Source organism: Sorex araneus, chromosome 11, assembly GCF_027595985.1.
Source record: "Sorex araneus isolate mSorAra2 chromosome 11, mSorAra2.pri, whole genome shotgun sequence".
NCBI classification, from domain to species: Eukaryota; Metazoa; Chordata; class Mammalia; order Eulipotyphla; family Soricidae; genus Sorex; species Sorex araneus.
Genome location: NC_073312.1, coordinates 39,531,227 through 39,548,736, shown reverse-complemented (window position 1 = coordinate 39,548,736; position 17,510 = coordinate 39,531,227). Strand labels below are relative to the sequence as shown.

The following is a 17,510-nucleotide window of genomic DNA, read 5'->3' as shown; positions in this document are numbered from 1 at the left end:
TTCTCCAATTTACCCTGGTCTGTTCAGCCTTGCACGGGTCCAAGATTAACTTTTGATCTCTTTCGAGAATTATTTACGGGTCTCTGAAGCAAGGCCAATAAAGGAGCTTGTATAGCTGAGCTGGAGGTGGTTTGTGTGCATGGCTCCCACATACCTAAGTTTTGGTCATTTAAATTCTCAGGAAACTTGTTTCCTAATTGTTGGAGTCCTGCCAGAGGCACAGCAGCAATTTTGGGGTATCAAGAAGTCTGAATGGGGGGGCTGGAGTGATAGCACAGTGGGTAGGGTGTTTGCCTTGCACGCGGCTGACCTGAGTTCAATTCCCAGCATCCCATATGGTCCCCTGAGCACTGCCATGGGTGATTCCTGAGTACAGAGCCAGGAGTAACCCTTGTGCACCGCCAGGTGTGACACACAAAGCAAAAAATAAAGAAGTCTGAATGCACCTTTAGGCTGCTGATGCACTTGCCCTGTGGACACAGCTGACCTGCTGGTGGCACTGTACCCCTAATGATGGATTTTAATAACATGATGTTGGCTGTTTGGGGAAGAAAGAAACAAACTAAAGTGACAGAACAATGATGGGTCTTTTTTTTTTTTTTTTCTTTTTGGGTCACACCCGGCGATGCACAGGGGTTACTCCTGGCTTTGCACTCAGGAATTACTCCCGGCGGTGCTCAGGGGACCATATGGGATGCTGGGAATCGAACCCGGGTCGGCCGCATGCAAGGCAAATGCCCTACCCACTGTGCTATTGCTCCAGCCCCAACAATGATGGGTCTTGAGCAGTTTGGTGGTGGTGGTGTTATATAGTAAGTTGTATACCACTGACATTAATATTAACACTTTTAGTGTTAATATTAATCTCAAATTAATCTCACTTTTAGTGTTAATGTAATCTCAAATTCAATTAAAAAAACCCATATTGTTGGCCCAGTTGTATATTCATAGGCATTCAAATGAAGGCAAACATCTTTTTGTTTGTTTGTTTGTTTTTTGCTTTTTGGGTTACACCTGGAGATGCACAGGGGTTATTCCTGGCTCTGCACTCAGGAATCATTCCTGGCAGTGCTCAGGGGACCATATGGGATACTGGGAATCGAACCCGGGTCGGCCATGTGCAAGGGAAACGCCCTACCCACTGTGCTATTGCTCCACCGAAGGCAAACATCTTAAACAGCACATGTAATAGCAAAAATTATCTCCACATGGATTACAGATTTGACTGTAAATCCTGCAGTTTTGCAAGTTTTGTACTAAATTTGGAGACAGTCATTAGGACCTAGGACTTGGCGAAGAATCCATACAAGAAAAATATAAATATTGTCCTTTACCAAAATTAAATCAATTTCTCTAAAAGAATAATTCTTCTAAAAGGGTGAATTCACAAACTGCTTAATGGGAGAAAAAAATTAGTAATTAATATGTTTTTGCTGTTTTGTTTTCAGGACAGTACTTTATTAAAACAGGAATTCCAGTGATTGGCCTATCTGGAGGAACCTGGTTGGCACCAACCATGCCATTTTGGGTGTACCCATTATTTGTTTGTTTGTTTTCAAATGCACACCATGAGGTACAGTTACAGACTTTACAAACTTTCGTGCTTATATTTCAGTCATACAATGATCGAATACCCATCCCTTCACCAGTGCCCATTCTCCACCACCAAAGATCCCAATATCCCTCCCACCACCCCCAATCCCCCCCCAAACCCACCCCCACCTCTATGGCAGGTGCATTCCCTTTTGCTCTCTCTCTCTCTTATTTTGGCTGTTGTGGTTTGCAACAGGTATTAAGTGGCCATTATGTTTGATCTATAGTCTACTTTCAGCACACAACTCCCATCCTGAGTGGGCTCTCCAAGCATCCTTTACTTGGTGGTCCCTTCTCTGTCTTAGCTGCCTTTCCACCTCAGCGTGTGAGGCCAGCTTCCAAGCTGTGGAGCAATCCTCCTGGTCTTTATCTCAACTATCCTTGGTTGTCAGTCTCCCATTCTGTTACTTTATATTCACAAATGAATGCAATCTTTCTATATCTGTCCTTTCTGACTCCTTTCACTTAACATGATACTCTCAATGTTGATCCACTTATATGCAAATTTCATGACTTCATCTTTTCTAACAGCTGCATAGTATTCCATTGTGTAGATGTACCAAGTAATTGATATGTCTTGACAAAAAGCTCATAACTAAAATATACACAGAACTCTTAAGGGTCGGGGAGAGGACTCAGAGTCCCCTTGTTGTATATGAAACCTGGACCCTATTGCTGGTGCAGGGTCCCTGAGCACAAAAAGATAGTCAACATTTTACTGCATTACCTTCAGGGAAATTTAAGTTTATATGATATATCATCACATACCTATTAGAACAGTTAAAATTAAAAGTGATAATCCCAAACCCTGGCAGAGATGTGGGGAAACTGGATTTCTAATATATTACTGGCAAATGGTACAAGGAAAAGTTTTGATGTTACAATAGCTCTGGAGTACTCCTGGAGGTGCTCAGGGAGATTATATTTGGTGTCCAGAAGGATGCAAGGCAAGTTCCTTAACCTGTTCTCTGGCCCTGTCCAGAGACTGTTTTAACTAAAATATCGTGTAATAGGTGAATGATGAAACTATGAAGTTCTGCTTAGCAATAGAAAAGGAAGGCAAGGCCCCAAATCCACCCTTTCTCCAAAAAAAGGAAAGAAAGAGAAGGGGGAGGTGGGAAGAAATATATACCATGTTAGTTTTTACTTCTGACTTTAAAATATACATTTGAAGTCAGACCAGAGGAATGCTTGCAGAAATTTGTGCAGGGTATATAGGACCACTTTGTAAACTTCTGTAAATCTATAGTTGTTTCAAAATAAAAAGCTTTTTAAATCATCATAATTAATTATAATTAAGCATCAAATTAGACAAGGGTGGCGGGACTAAGGTATAGATCTCTGAGAAATTAAGTGTGTGACACTTAGGCTGTTTTATCCAGAGAGCATTTGCAAAACCTGGTTAAACTAGTTTCCTTTCCTCAGCCTTAGGGAGAATAGAGGAGCTTGAGGAAATAAGTCTTCCTGAGATGAGTGTAAGAAGTCTTCTTCCCTTTAAAGCTCAGCTTCAGCTAACCTGGAAACCCTTGCCAAACTACATCATTCAGGACTGTAAGAGAAAATGATTTCCTTTATACTTCTCAAAATACTTTTTATTGTTGTACTTTAGGTAGCATTTTATAATAGTGTAACTATTTATGATTTCAATGAGCTGCACCTCACCACTACAATGTGTTGGATGCCCTTCACCAGTATGCTTACTTATGTCAGTGGAAACCCCTGAAGGGTTTGTTCACATTAACTCTGGGTGATGTATCCAGTGTTACTGATGGTACGGAATGAGGCCTGAGAATTTAGATTTTTAACAAATATCCTTGTGATGCTGATTTTCCTAGTTGGGAATCACACTTTGAGAACCATTAATCTAGGAATCTGGAGGCAACCACTAGTGAGAATTCAGAGCAATACAGAGCAACTAGTGGATACTCATGATTTGCACTTTGAATTCAACTCCATTTAGGTGCTCCAAAATTTTTCTAAGATAGGTTATTTTTCTCTTACTGGTGCTTAGACTGAGGGAGGTGATTAGAATTGCTTAGGCACATGCACTTGCCCTGGGGCTTCCTAAGCCTCTTGGCTGTCTTCTGGGCTCCTTTTTAGAGTTTCCCTGTCAGCAAAGCTGTTAGGATTGCCTCAGCACTTATGGGCTGTACTGGGGTGTGAATTCTCAGTTTTGCTGGACTGCAAGATGCACTGGGCCATCTCCTGAGTCCCTGAGATAATTTAACTCAGATTTAGTCCCTTAGTGATAAAGATCATATCATAAAAATGAGACTTCTCTGCTCTTGGTAAAAGCAAAAGAGAAGCAAACATTCTCATTGAAGAAACATTTCTGGTCCAGATCTGACAGTTTCCCAGAAATGAAACTCCAAGTAAGTAGAGCAACTGATAAAAAAAAACATTTTTTTTTTTTTAAGGATCCAGAAAGTACAGTGGGTAAGGATCTTGACTTGTACATGGCAGACCTGGTTTTGATATTCAGCAACCCATATGGTTCCCCAAGCTCTACTAGGAATTATCCCTATGCACAGAGTCAGAAGTAAATTTTGAGCACTGCCAGGTGTGGTCCCCAAACAAAACAAAATCCAAAGAAATACAATGAATTTGAATCTCTTGTTCTACTAGTTTGTGTCTGTTTTGGGGTCATGGATTCATCTTTATTTCTTCTTTAAAACTTGAAACATGGTATATTACATTTGAGAATTAACCGGAAAAATGTAAACCAAACACTACTTTTTCTTTAAATCTTTTTACCTGGGGGAATATGATATAGGGGCACTTAAAACCACCAGCTTTTAAAGCAAAATCATCATCATTATTATCATCATCTTGGCCACCAAAGTATTGACCATGGTTTTATGGGTGAGAAAAAAATGTGCCTTCAAAATGTAAGTGAACTAACTACTTGATACCACAACTCAAGCAATTTGTTGCTTTTGGAACTTAAATTTCACTTTTTTACTTTAATTTCACTTTTTTACTTTAAGAAGCAATGCTATTTATTCAAGTTCTTTGAAGAGTTGGTCCATATGGCCCCTGAGCACCAACAGGAGTGATCCCTGAGCACCTCTGGCTGTGGCCCACAGAACTATGGAATGAGGCCTGAGAATTTAGATTTTTACAATTATCCCTGTGATGCTGATTTTCCTGGTTGAGATCATACTTTGTGAAACATTAATGTAAATATATGGAGGCAATATCACTATTGGGAATTTTGAACAACCAGTGGATACTCATGATATCAATTCCTACTTTTGGTTCTTTATTCCCTCAGGCCTAGAGTTTTTCTCCTAGACCCTTCTGCTCCCTGGGAGTTCTTGGGGATGAGATACTCTGAGGGAACTAGAATTGCCGTAACCCTAAGTGAGGTGGATGGAGAAATAATACAGTGGGCAGGTTAATGCCTTGCATGTAACTTATCTGGGGTCAATCCTTGACACTCCGTATGGTTCCCTGAGCACCTCTGGATGTGGCCCACGGGGTGGGGGGCTGGGAATATCCTAAATCCCTGGGCAGAAAAACAAATCATTTTCTTTATTTAGTTCCATAGAATTTTCACTCTACTCATAGATCCCTTTTCTTTCTAACCAAGGGCTTCTCACCTTGTTTTCACTTTCTCAATTCTTTTTTCTGGAAGAGTTTTTTCTTCTTCCTCCTCTTTTTTTTTTTTTTTTTGTTTGGTTGTTTTTTTGTTTCTTGGCTTTTTTAGTCACATTCAGCGATGCTCAGAGATTACTCCTGGCTGTGCACTCAGGAATGTCTTCTGGCAGGGGGACCATATGGGATGTCGGGGATCAAATCCGGGTCAGCTGCATGCATGGCAAACACCCTACCTGCTGAACTATCACTCCGGCCCTGAAATTCTTTTTTCTTTAGTGTCTTTTATACTTGAATACAGTCTGATAATTAAATAGTTATGAGAAAAATTTCTTAAGGTGGTTTGTAAATTATATCTATACTAGATTTTCTTCTAAGTTTTGCTCTTTTTAGACACTCATATCTTATCTTGGGAAGATGATGCGTCTGTTTCCAAAAACAAATTCTTACGGAGAATTCATTTTTAATTCTCTGTATAGTATGATTTCTAGAAAAATGGTCCCTGCTTATCTTTTATCTTGCCTCAGCACCAATTTCTAAGGTCTCTCCTATCTTTAATAAACTAATTTAGTACTCACAAGAATGTACACCTTTTTGTTTCCACAGAGAATTGAGATGATAGGACATTTTTCATTTAGATCTAAAAACCACTCTTTTTTCCTTCTCCACTAGATGGCTCATGTGCACCACTTTGACATTAACCTGCTTGCCACTGATTTCTGCCTTCTTAAACTGCTTACTTTCTGTAGTTTTTTTTTTTTTTTTGGAAGGGTGTAGGAAGATGTAGGGAGTGAGAGAGCTCTACATTTTTTGAATATTTGCAGAACCTGAAAAGTAGTTAAGTAGTTAGTGTTCTTCATAAAGATTACACCACTGTGCTACAGATTTTTTTTTTTTTTTTTGCTTTTTGGGTCACACCCAGCAATATACAGGGGTTACTCCTGGCTCATGCACTCAGGAAGTACTCCTGGTAGTGCTTGGGGGACCATATATGATGCTGGGAATCGAATCTGGGTTGGCCACATCCAAGGCAAACATCCTACCTGCTGTGCTATTGCTCCAGCCCCCGAAATTTTTTTTTTAAGAGCTGGTTCATGCTCATTTGGTTGCCAGTAATGTGTAAATAGAGTCCCTCAAGCGTGGCAAAAAGGTTAACTCATCCTTTTTTTCTTACTTGTCATTTTTAGTCTTTTATTTTTTTTTGCATAATATAGTGGGGCTTGCGGGCATATTGGAATTACTTCATCATCATCCCGTTGATCATCAAATTTCTCGAGCGGTCTCAGTAACGTCTCCATTAAACCTAGCCCTGAGATCCTAGAAGCCTCGCTTTACTCGTCCTTTCCAATGGTGCCTCATTGGAGGCTCTTTCAGGGTCAGGGGAATGAGACCTATCATTGTTACTGGTTTTGGCATATGAATACGCCATGGGGAGTTTGTGAGGCTCTCTCATGTGGACAGGAAACTTGGTAGCTTGCCAGGCTCTCCCAGAGGGAGAATTGGGCCATAGATTGCAGCCACGCGCTTCTGGGAGCTTGGTTTTAAAGTCTCTGGATGTTGGCCACTAGTGGGATTGGCCACTAGGTGTGACCTCCTACCTACTGGAAGATAAGGAATCTAGGCAGAGGAGGCCCAGTCCCAATCCAAGCAGGTTTAGAGGCCTCAGCCCCGGGTCTCACACATCTGGGTTCCTCTGCTGGTTCTTTCATGTGTGAGGCTTATTCGAATGTGTGGAGAGGGGCCTTGAGCATGGCTGTGGCTAGGCTCCAGAGGTCTTCAGCCGAGGAAGCTCTGCTTGGGACGGGGAGGAAACTGAAGCCCATCCCCTCCAAGGGGCTCCGGGGAAGAGAGCCAGGTGCTGGGGCAAGAGACTCTGCATTTGCTCTCTTCCAGGAGCTTGGTTTTAATTACTTCAGTTTTCTTTGTTGATATGTTTGACAGTACACTAGGTAGCACTGTAGCACTGTTATCCCATTGTTCATGGATTTGCTCGAGTGGGCACCAGTAACGTCTCCGTTGTGAGACTTGTTGTTACTGTTTTTGGCATATTGAATATTCCAGGCTCTGCCATGCAGGCGGGATACTCTCAGTAGCTTGCCGGGCTCTCCAAGAGGGACAGAGGAACACTAGTTAGTAAAGGACACTATCAGATGAATAATTAGGATATGGTTATCAGTAATTAACATATTACATTAATTCCGTTAAATTGCTAAAGCAAAACAATGAGTAAAATGAAATGATTGATGTTTTTAATCAATCTAGGCAAATTTGATCTCATTTTTATCTTTTTCTGTTGATACTATCTGAAAAACTCTAAGTTTCATACTTGTTTTGAGTTACTAAGTAGAAAGGAAAGGAAACTGAAATTGATTGAATGCTTTTGTGTCAGTTTTGTAATATGTTATTTGTTCCTTGAAAAACTTTTTTAGTAGAAGAAAATAAAAAATAAGGCTTGGTAAGTTGCCCAGGATCTAGCAATTAAGTTTAGTGGAGAGGCATAATTTGGATCTATATTAGACCTGCTTCTAAGTTCTGTTCTTTCTAGGCTTTCGTATCTTTTGTTGGGAAGATAGTGCTTTTGCTTCTAAAGACAAGGCCTGGACTTCTTTTGGATATCAAAGGTGGCTCTTATTCTTTTGACCGAGAGAACGCTAATATTTTCTGAAGCTACAAAACCATCTGATTTTGTTTGTTTTTTGCCAAAACCAGCTGTGCTTTAAGATTTCCTACTGATTCTGTGCCCAGGGTTGACTCATAGCCGTGCTTGAGAGACCGTATTGTCTGCCAGGGTTTGAATCTTGATCATCCACGTGCAAGGCAAGCACCCTCCTTGCTGTACTATCTCTCTCACTCCCTTAATTATTTTAAGTTTGGATACATAGTAATTTAAAAGCAAAAAAACCCAAACTATGAGTTAATTACTTTTGAGGGCTGTTTTTTTGTCCCCTCTAACTCCAAAGACGATTTGTTTTGGGGCTACGCTGGCGATGCTTTGAGGTTACTCCTGGCTCTGTCCTCAGGAATCACTCATGGTAGTGCTCATGGGACCATATGTGATATTGGGGATAGAACCCAGGTTGGGCACTAGTAAGGCAAACACCCTACTCACTATAATGTCTGTCTGGCCCCAGAAGAAGACTTTGATAAAGAAGTATTCTTGGTAAACTGAGGTAATCGATTAATGTTATTCCTTCAACAGTTAACTTAGAATGATAGTAAATGTTTCTTTAAAATTTAAGATTTTTAGATAAACCTGTGGTATTGCTTCAGTCTGGATTGAAGTGATAGCACAGCGGGTAGGGCATTTGCCTTGTACATGGCTGACCTGGGTTCGATTCCTCCGCCCCTCTTGGAGAGCCCAGCAAGCTACTGAGAGTATCCTGCCCGCACGGCAGAGCCTGGCAAGCTACCCATGGTGTATTCGATATGCCAAAAACAGTAACAACAAGTCTCACAATGGAGATATTTCTGGTGCCTGCTCGAGCAAATCAATAAATAATGGAAGGACAGTGGCTACAGTGACAGATAAACCTGAAACTAATCTTTTAAGCCATTGTATATATTTACATGTTATATGTATATATTTAGTTTACGTGTAAATAACTTATTTTAATTAATTTTAAAATGTAGTATAGGAAAATCACTGTCACTGTCATCCCGTTGCTCATCGATTTGTTCGAGCGGGCACCAGTAACGTCTCTCATTGAGAGACTTATTGTTGCTGTTTTTGGCATATCCAATACTGCACAGGTAGCTTGCCAGGCTCTGCCTCTCGGGCTCCATACTCTCAGTAGCTTGCCGGGCTCTCTGAGAGAGGCGGAGGAATTGAACTCGGGTTGGCCGTGTGAAAGGCAAATGCCCAACCACTGTATTATCTCTCCAACAAGTTTTATTAATATTTAATTATAATATACTGGATATTATAACTAGAGAAATTTGACTTTTTATAGAATTCCCTTAGATTCTCTTGCTTAAGGGTCCTTTTGAAACAAAGTAAAGCAAACAGTAACAGCGTACTTAAAATAGGTACTTAAATTTTCTCTTATAAGGGCTGGAGCAATAGCACAGCAGGTAGGGTGTTTGTCCTGCATGGGGCCGACCCGGGTTCGATTCTCAGCATCCTGTATGGTCCCCCGAGCACCTCCAGGAGTAATTCCTGAGTGCATGAGCCAGGATAACCCCTGTGCATTACTGAGTGTGACCCAAGAAGCAAAAAAAAAAAAAATACCATTTTTCTTGAATCTGTAAGTCACCACTTTCATATCAGAAAACATTCATTAGATGCACTTCCAGCGTTTTTAAAGTTGATATTTTACCTCATAGCAGCTAAAACAAAAATAATGAGCACTACTAGTTTGAACCCATTGTTGTCAGTTTGTGTCATCATATTTTAAATAGCATCATCTTCCTAAGGCCATGAGTAAATTTGTACATTATATCATCTTATAAATTCACAGTCTAGACATAGTAATATTTTAATTTTATTTCAATGTATTATTCACAATATTTTTACCATTTTAATAAATTGTTGCCTTGTATAAGGATTCCAGTGCTTTGCCGAATCTTAAAAACTAAGGGAAGCCTTGTTTCTTTTAATTTTAAAGGAAAATTAAAAATTACTGATCCGTTTCTAAAGAGTCATTCATGGGATTAGATAAATGATAGTGGGTGAGACACTTTCCTTACAGCCAGTGTGGGTTTAGTCCCCAGTGCCACATGTGGTTGCTCCCCTAGCACTGCCAAGAATCATCTCTGAACGCAGGGTCAGGACTAAACACAGTACCGAATGGTATGGCAGGCAAATAAAAAAAGAAGGAAGGAATGAAAGAAAGATTGATTCTTTTGCAAAGTGATTTTTAAAAGCATAATGAATTTTGAATCATTTTATTATAGCTATTATCTAAATGATATTTTACATGAATATAGGCAAAGAACTTAAGTTGTCAAAGATTAAGCATGTTTTCCAATGAGTTATAATTGTGGTATGACAATTGGCTAACAATTATATCTTGCTCAGTCAGCTTCTCTAAACCTTACTTGCATATTGTATTGTTTAGTCACTTCCTGGTTCAATGAGAAGTCACAGTATTAAGAATTTAATAGCTAGCTGTTCTAGTCCATCACTTCCATGAAATCCTTGGTAAATAAAGTCCACAGAAATTGAAAATAAATGACAATTCTGTTTTGTTTTATTTGGTGGCCACACTTGACCCTGCTCAGGTCTTACTCCTGGTTCTACTGCTGGAACTCAGAGGACTGTTTGTGGTTCGAGGGGTCAAACCTGGCTTGACCACATTCAGGAGAAGCACCTTGCCTACAATACAATCTCTCGTGCCTTACAGTTCTTTCAGAATGCAACTTTCCTAGCCAGTTTCCTGTAATGTGAATGAATTTTCCTGTGTAGTTAGAATAAACCTTAGGTATATTTAAATATTTGATCCACTGTGATTTATCATTAGCTAGAAATGAAATGGTTCCTAATATTTTCCAGACTTAATTTAGCTGCATGATTAAAAGATAATTAGACCAAGAACTACCTGAGGTTCTACTATTACAAAGGAAGATAATGATTGAGATAATTTGATTATTTGTGTACCCATACAACTAAGACCATGTTAGTTATAATAGAATATAAGTTTCAGTGTTTGAAGGATTAGATAACCAGGACAAAGCACTAACCTTTGGTAATGAAAACACTGTAAATATGAAACGTTTATGAGGACAGAATTGAAAATTAACATCTCATTTTACTTCATTTTATTCATTTCATTTTTTGTTGAATTGCTTTGCATGCTTATTTGGTTAATAAAAAAAAGTCAGCCGTATAGGTAATTTTCACTGTAATGTAGAACATACTGTGTCTCGTGAAAAGTATGGATAAAATTCAGCTGAATGTACCATTTTCTGATTTAATATGATGACTTGTATTTGAACACTCAGAGTTTGAGAAGTAAGTCATCCAGTTGGATTGACTTAGTTTTAGAGGCAGTTTTTTAGCAGAGATGGGAACTTATTTCTTGCACTGTGTATTTGCTAGGAAGACAATAGGGTAGGTTTAAATAGGGTGAAATTAGATGGTGAGATTAATTAATTCATTGAAAAATCAGCATGATAGTACTGGACATGTAGCAGTTGCCTTGCAAGTGCCCACTTCTAGCCAGCCCTGGTTTGACCTCTGACACCACCTGGTCCCCTGAGTACTGGTAGGAGTGGTCCCTAAGCACCTGAGAAATAGAAAAACTTAACAAGAGTAAAATCAGACAGTTTGATGGGTGATTAATTTCTTCATAAATGTTTTTGTATATGCTGTGCAGTTCTTCAGACATATTGTGAACAAAGAACATGTTCTTTGTCTTTGGAGAGTCTGTAGTCCCGGGATAAGTCCAGACATTTCCAATTTAGTGTAATACTAAATGTATTGTTCCTGCCATGTAGGAAAACCATTGTACCTGCTGAGACTAATGACAACTGAACTTGAAATCTCGTGAGTTAACAGATCTTGACCAGGGAAAATAAGGCAGGAAGAAGTATGTTGAGGGAACAAATAAGCTTGTGTTTTCTTTTTCTTCTCATCTTGGAGATGAGAAGAGATTGTGATCCAGTGTGGAACAGAATTAATTTGAGCAAGGGAGTTTCAGCATTAAATTTTCTTTTTAAAAATGATTAGCTAAGGATATTTTAGTAGATGTTTAAGCAAAAGTTAAATGATCCAGTGTTTAGAATCTGCAGAGAAGAACCACAGTTGACCTGAAGAGAAATCACAAAAGGGAGTGGGATGGAGTTCGGAGGTGAAAGAGAACATTTTGAAGGAACAGGGGCTAAGAAATACTAGGATTATGCAAACCCAAGGAAGGGGATGTTTCAGGCAGAAGAATATAGTGAACCAATGGGATACTATGCAGCTGTTAGAAGAGATGAAATCATGAAATTTGCTTATAAGTGAATGGACATGGAGAAAATCGTGCAAGTGAAATGAGTCAGAAAGAGAGGGACAGCCATAGAAGGACTGCGCTCATTTGTGGACTATAAAATAACATATTATGAGACTAACACCCAAGGACAGTAGACACAGGGGCCAGGAAGATTTTCTCATAGTTGGAAACCTGTCTCATGAGCTAGGGGAGAAGGCAGCTGGAATAGAGAAGGGATCACTAAGACAGTGATGGTTGGAGGAATTGTTCAGGATGGGAGATGTGTGCTGAAAGATAAAGGACCAAATGTTATAACCTCTCAGTACCTCCATTGCAAACCATAATGCCCAAAACTAGAGAGAGAACGGAGGAAATTGTCTGCCATAAAGGCAGGGGGAGGGCTGGGAAGGGAGGTGGGTATACTGGGGACATTGGTGGTGGAGACTGTGCACTGGTGGAGGGATTGAAACTCAAACGTGAAAGCTTTGTAGCTGTATCTCACAGTGACTCAAAAAAAAAATTTGTATGAAGAGGAAAAGAAAAAAAAAGAATATAGTTAACATACACCCACTATTGCTGCTGAGCAGCATTATAAATAAAATAAAATTGTTTTGGTTGTAGAGAGTAAGGAACTTGTTTATGACTCTGGAGAATGGGTTTAATGGAGGTGGTAAGAACTGATACAAAGAGCTGGAGCAATAGTACAGACAGTAAAACATATGCCTTGCACGCTGCCAACCTGGGTTCATCTCTGTCATCCCATCTGGACACACAGGCTTGCCAGGAGTAATCTTCAGTGCAAAGCAGAGGGTTTTCCCTGACCACATTGGGTGTGACCCAAAAACAAAAAAAAAAAAAAGGAAAGAAAAAAATTGAAGCAGAGGTTGAGGACTCAATGAGAGGTGGATTAAAATAGATATAAATAGTACTTAAGAAAATGGGGGGCTGGAGCCATAGCATAGGGGATGGGGCATTTGATTTGCATGAGGCCAACCCAGGTTCGAGTCCCAGCATCCCATATGGTCCCCTGAGCACCTCCAGTAGTAATTCCTGAGTGAAGAGCCAGGAGTGACCCCTGTGCATTGCTGGGAGTGACCCAAAAAGCAAAAAAAAAGTTTAAAAAATTGGGCTGTGAGTAAGGAGAGAGAGGGGCTAATGGGTTGAACTTGTTAATGACAATGAAATAGTTTTAAAGTGTATCATTATTTTATTTTATTTTGCTTTTTGGGTCACACCCAGCGATGCTCAGGGGTTACTCCTGGCTTTGCACTCAGGAATTATTCCTAGCAGTGCTTGGGGAACCATATGGAATGCTGGGGATTGAACCCAGGTCGGCCGCGTGCAAGGCAAATGCCCTACCCGCTGTGCTATCGCTCCGGCCCCTGTATCATTATTTTAAAAAGTTTATCAGGGTCCTGGGAGAAAGAATGAAGATTGTGGGAGTTTGTCAGAATACTAGTGCATTACTAGAACGAAGATTGAAATAAAAATTGATATGTAAAATGAAGCTGAGATTATTTTCTGAGTTTCATTTTCTCTTTAAAGGATTAGTATGCCATACAAGAAAGGCAGAGGAACAAGGGAACAATTTGGAATAGATACATTACGTATAGGAATTAGAGAAGATAGCTGACTGAAGGAAACAAATTTCTGCAGACTTAAATTGGAGGGGCCATGAATTGAAAAGCAGTGCATTTGTGGACACTTGTGTTGGAAAATGTCCACTGGTGGAGGGATGGTTGTTCTTCAGCAGTCTACGTAAGAGGCTCAAAAAAAGATGGACAACTTAGTGGAGAATTCAGTCTTACTGTTATTTTATGTTGGTGCATCAGAAGAGAGCAGGGCACGGAAATGAGCATAGTAGTGCCCTAATTAGAGGACCAAACCATGAAATAAAAGCTAAGTAAAGAAAACCTTAGTAAAAACAGTGGAAAAGCAGAGTTGTTATAGACCTGAGTTGTTAGAGCTATGTGCAGAGTATAAGTGAGAACAACTTAGTACTCCGTGTATTAGGAGGAGGAAGCTGCAGGAAAATGAACCATCAGTTTATTTGGGAAATTTCCAGCCTGTATTACTAAAAGATAATATAATAATATTTATTATATAATGTCATTATTATTTCATATTATTAATAACATAACAACTAGTTATAATAATTATAGTGATAACATATTAATGACATGTTGATTAATTATTATTTATTAAGTATTATATCACTAAATAATTTTGATTATTGATAAAAGAAACAGATATGGAAGGAAGAACAAGTTTTGGAAGAAAGTCATTTGTTTCTTTCTAGATTTTGCATACCTATGGAAGAGGCTGTTGAAAATAGAGACAAGACAGAAGGAGAGGGACAGATACAGAATGACTGCCTTCATTTGTGGTGTATTAAAATATATTTATAGTAGAAAACTAATATCCATGACCAGGATAAACAGGGGTTAGGAGGACTGGTCAATGGTTGGATCTAATCATAAGTGTGTGTGGGACTGAGAGTACATAAATAAGATAGAGAAGAGACCAGTATGACAATAATTGCTGGCAATGAGCACACTAGACAAGATCTGAGGGTTAAAAGTAGATAAAGGGATTTTCTTGATAACCTTTTGGTATCAGTATTGCAAACCACAATGCCCAAAAGTGGGGAGGAGAGGGGGCAGGAAGAAGGGGACAGGCGGGGCTGGGGGGTGATGGGAGGGAATTTTGGGACACTGGTGCTGGGAAATGTACACTGGTGGAGGGATGGGTATTGGAATATAACAGAAATCCAATCATGAACAGCTTTGTAAGGGTCTGTCTCATAGTGATTCAATTTAAAAGTTTAAAAAGAGAGAGGCTAGAGATCAGGACTAGAAAGTAAATTGGGAAATGATAATCGAATCTATAAGTTTAATATAGAAAGGAAATTTTATAGAAATTAAAAATTAAAGAAATTATAGAAACTAAAGGAAATTAATATAGAAAGGAGAACCTGACAGACTACTGAGAATCTATTGCCCACTTGGGCGAGCCTGGCAAGCTCCCCATGGCATCATTCATATCCAAAATACAGTAACAGATATATACATCCCTCTCAGAGAGCCTGGAAAGCTACCGAGAGTATCCTGCCCACACGGCAGAGCCTGGCAAGCTACCCATGGCGTATTCGATATGCCAAAAATAGTAACAATAGGTCTCATTCCCCTGACCGTGTAACAGCCTCCAATCATTGGGAAAGACGAATAAGGAGAGGCTGCTAAAATCTCAGGGCTGAGTGTAATAGAGACGTTGCTGGTGCCCACTCGAGTAAATTGACAAACAATGGGATGACAGTGATATAGTGATAGAAAGGAAATGTGTAGTGATAAAGTCTCACATACTAAGTACATTTAGTGAAAATAGTTGTGTAAAAAGACGTATGTAGTAGTTGAGCAATTTGAGGAATTTATGGTATGTATTTAATTCTTTTTATCTTCCTAATATAACAATTTTTAAAGTTTTGATTATCTCCCTTAAAATTTTATAAGCCATTTTGAAGTTTATAAGCTTTCTGGAGTTACATTGGTTATTTAATTTACTACTGCAGCAGGAGTACCATTATTATTGATTGCTAATCAGGGCTATAATACCACTGGGACATTTGGGCACTGTTAAAACTATTTGTTCTTACATTGAGTGCTTTTAGTATGCTTTGTTTTTTTGAGGCCTTATATTTCTTTTCTGCCATTTGTTGCAGGAGCTTGTTTTTCTTTTCATACAGGATGTTTTTCCCTTTATAGCACTTTGACAGTTTAAAGTTGTCAAAGACTTCTGTCATTTGATGTTTTAGAATCATTGTGAAGTTTAAATTGGTTTTTAAATAATTTTATGGGCTTTTTCTCATATTACTTAATACAATTAAAAACCAACAATATCTGCTGTAGGTTTGTGCAGGAGAAAAAAGTGTTTTTAGTGAAACAAAGGTCACCTTTATTTATTTATTTATTTATTTTGATGGCCTCAGTCATAAGGCTTATTCTGTGATAGACAACTCACAGATGAGGTAGAACTGTATGTTTCTGATTGATTGATTGATTATAGGTTTTAGCTGGGTATTTAAACCTTTTTACTTGTAAGAATTTAAGTTAGTTTGTCATATGTAGTTATTACAAGCATTTGGGGATGCTGTTTTTTCCTATCTTGCTGAACTTTCAGATTTTGAAATTATATAATTTACCCCGGAATTCTGATTTTTTTTCTTCTTTTTTTGGGAATAGACACATTTAATCATAGAATGTTATATGTTATGGAACCACTCCCTTCTAACACCTATCTAACACTTTAAAAACATTCTAATGATAATTATATTGTTGGCAAGATAAACTAGTGGTAATTGTATGTTAGTTAACTAATGTGAATGAAATCCCTATAAGATGCGTCTGGGACAGTTCTCATTTGCAGTTACTAATTTGTGGTTTTAGGAAAGCATCTCTGGTGGCAGTTTAATGTGATCAACATTTTCTTCTCTTGTGATCCTGAGAATCTTTTTACCAAGTCTTTACTAAAAGACTTGATAAAAGTTATTAGAAAACTGTATTTATTTGAATCTCTTGTTAAGGGTTAAGTTATTTTGTACTGTCATTGTGGTACAAACTGAAATTTAACTGAAGGTACTATATTATAAAAAATGTATATTGGGGGACTGGAGTGATAGCACAGTGGGTAGGGTGTTTGCCTTGCTTGCATGCAGCCGACCCGGGTTCAATTCCCAGCATCCCATATGCCATATGGTCCCCTGAGCACCGCCAGGAATAATTCCTGAGTACAGAGCCAGGAGTAACCCCTGTGCATTGCTGGGTGTGACCCAAAAAAGAAAAAAAAAAAGTATATTGGTGTTTTTTTCTTCAATAAGAACTTGGAAATTTTTTAAGAATTCAAGTGTGACTTTTTCTTAGCTTTCAAGTGAAAATACATTTTGCATATCTTAGGAAATAATACAGTCTTGTAAATTAGATTACCTATTTTTAAATTTCATCTTTTAGTTGTGTGTGTGTTGTTTGGGGTTGGGAGGTGGTTTTTGTTGTTTTATTTTGGTTTTTTGTATTTTGGGCCACACCATGCTGTGCTCAGAGCTTAATCAGGTCTGAACTCAAGGGTCACTCTTGGCAGGGCTTGGGGGTTTGGGCAGATGGGGCTGCATTTATCGGGAGTGCACCATATGGTAGGGGATCAAACCAAGGTTGACTGCATGCACGGAAAATGCCTTACCCTTTACCCATTGTACCATTTCTCTGACTCCACTTTTAAAAAATTTGCTTTTGAGGCACTGTGATTTATAGTGCTGTTATTGATAGTGTTTCATGCATATAAGTTCCAGCACTATACCCTCCACCAGCGTGCCCACTTCCTTCCTGGCATTGCATTTTAGTCACCATCATTAATAATCTT

The 17,510-nt window shown here is 38.9% G+C and overlaps 1 protein-coding gene across 7 annotated transcripts in view; it reads left to right on the top strand.

Annotated features, from left to right (window-relative positions):
• MAPK8 (mitogen-activated protein kinase 8) overlaps positions 1-17,510 on the top strand; it is an 83,211-nt gene that overhangs the window by 25,949 nt on the left and 39,752 nt on the right. The window lies entirely within an intron of this gene.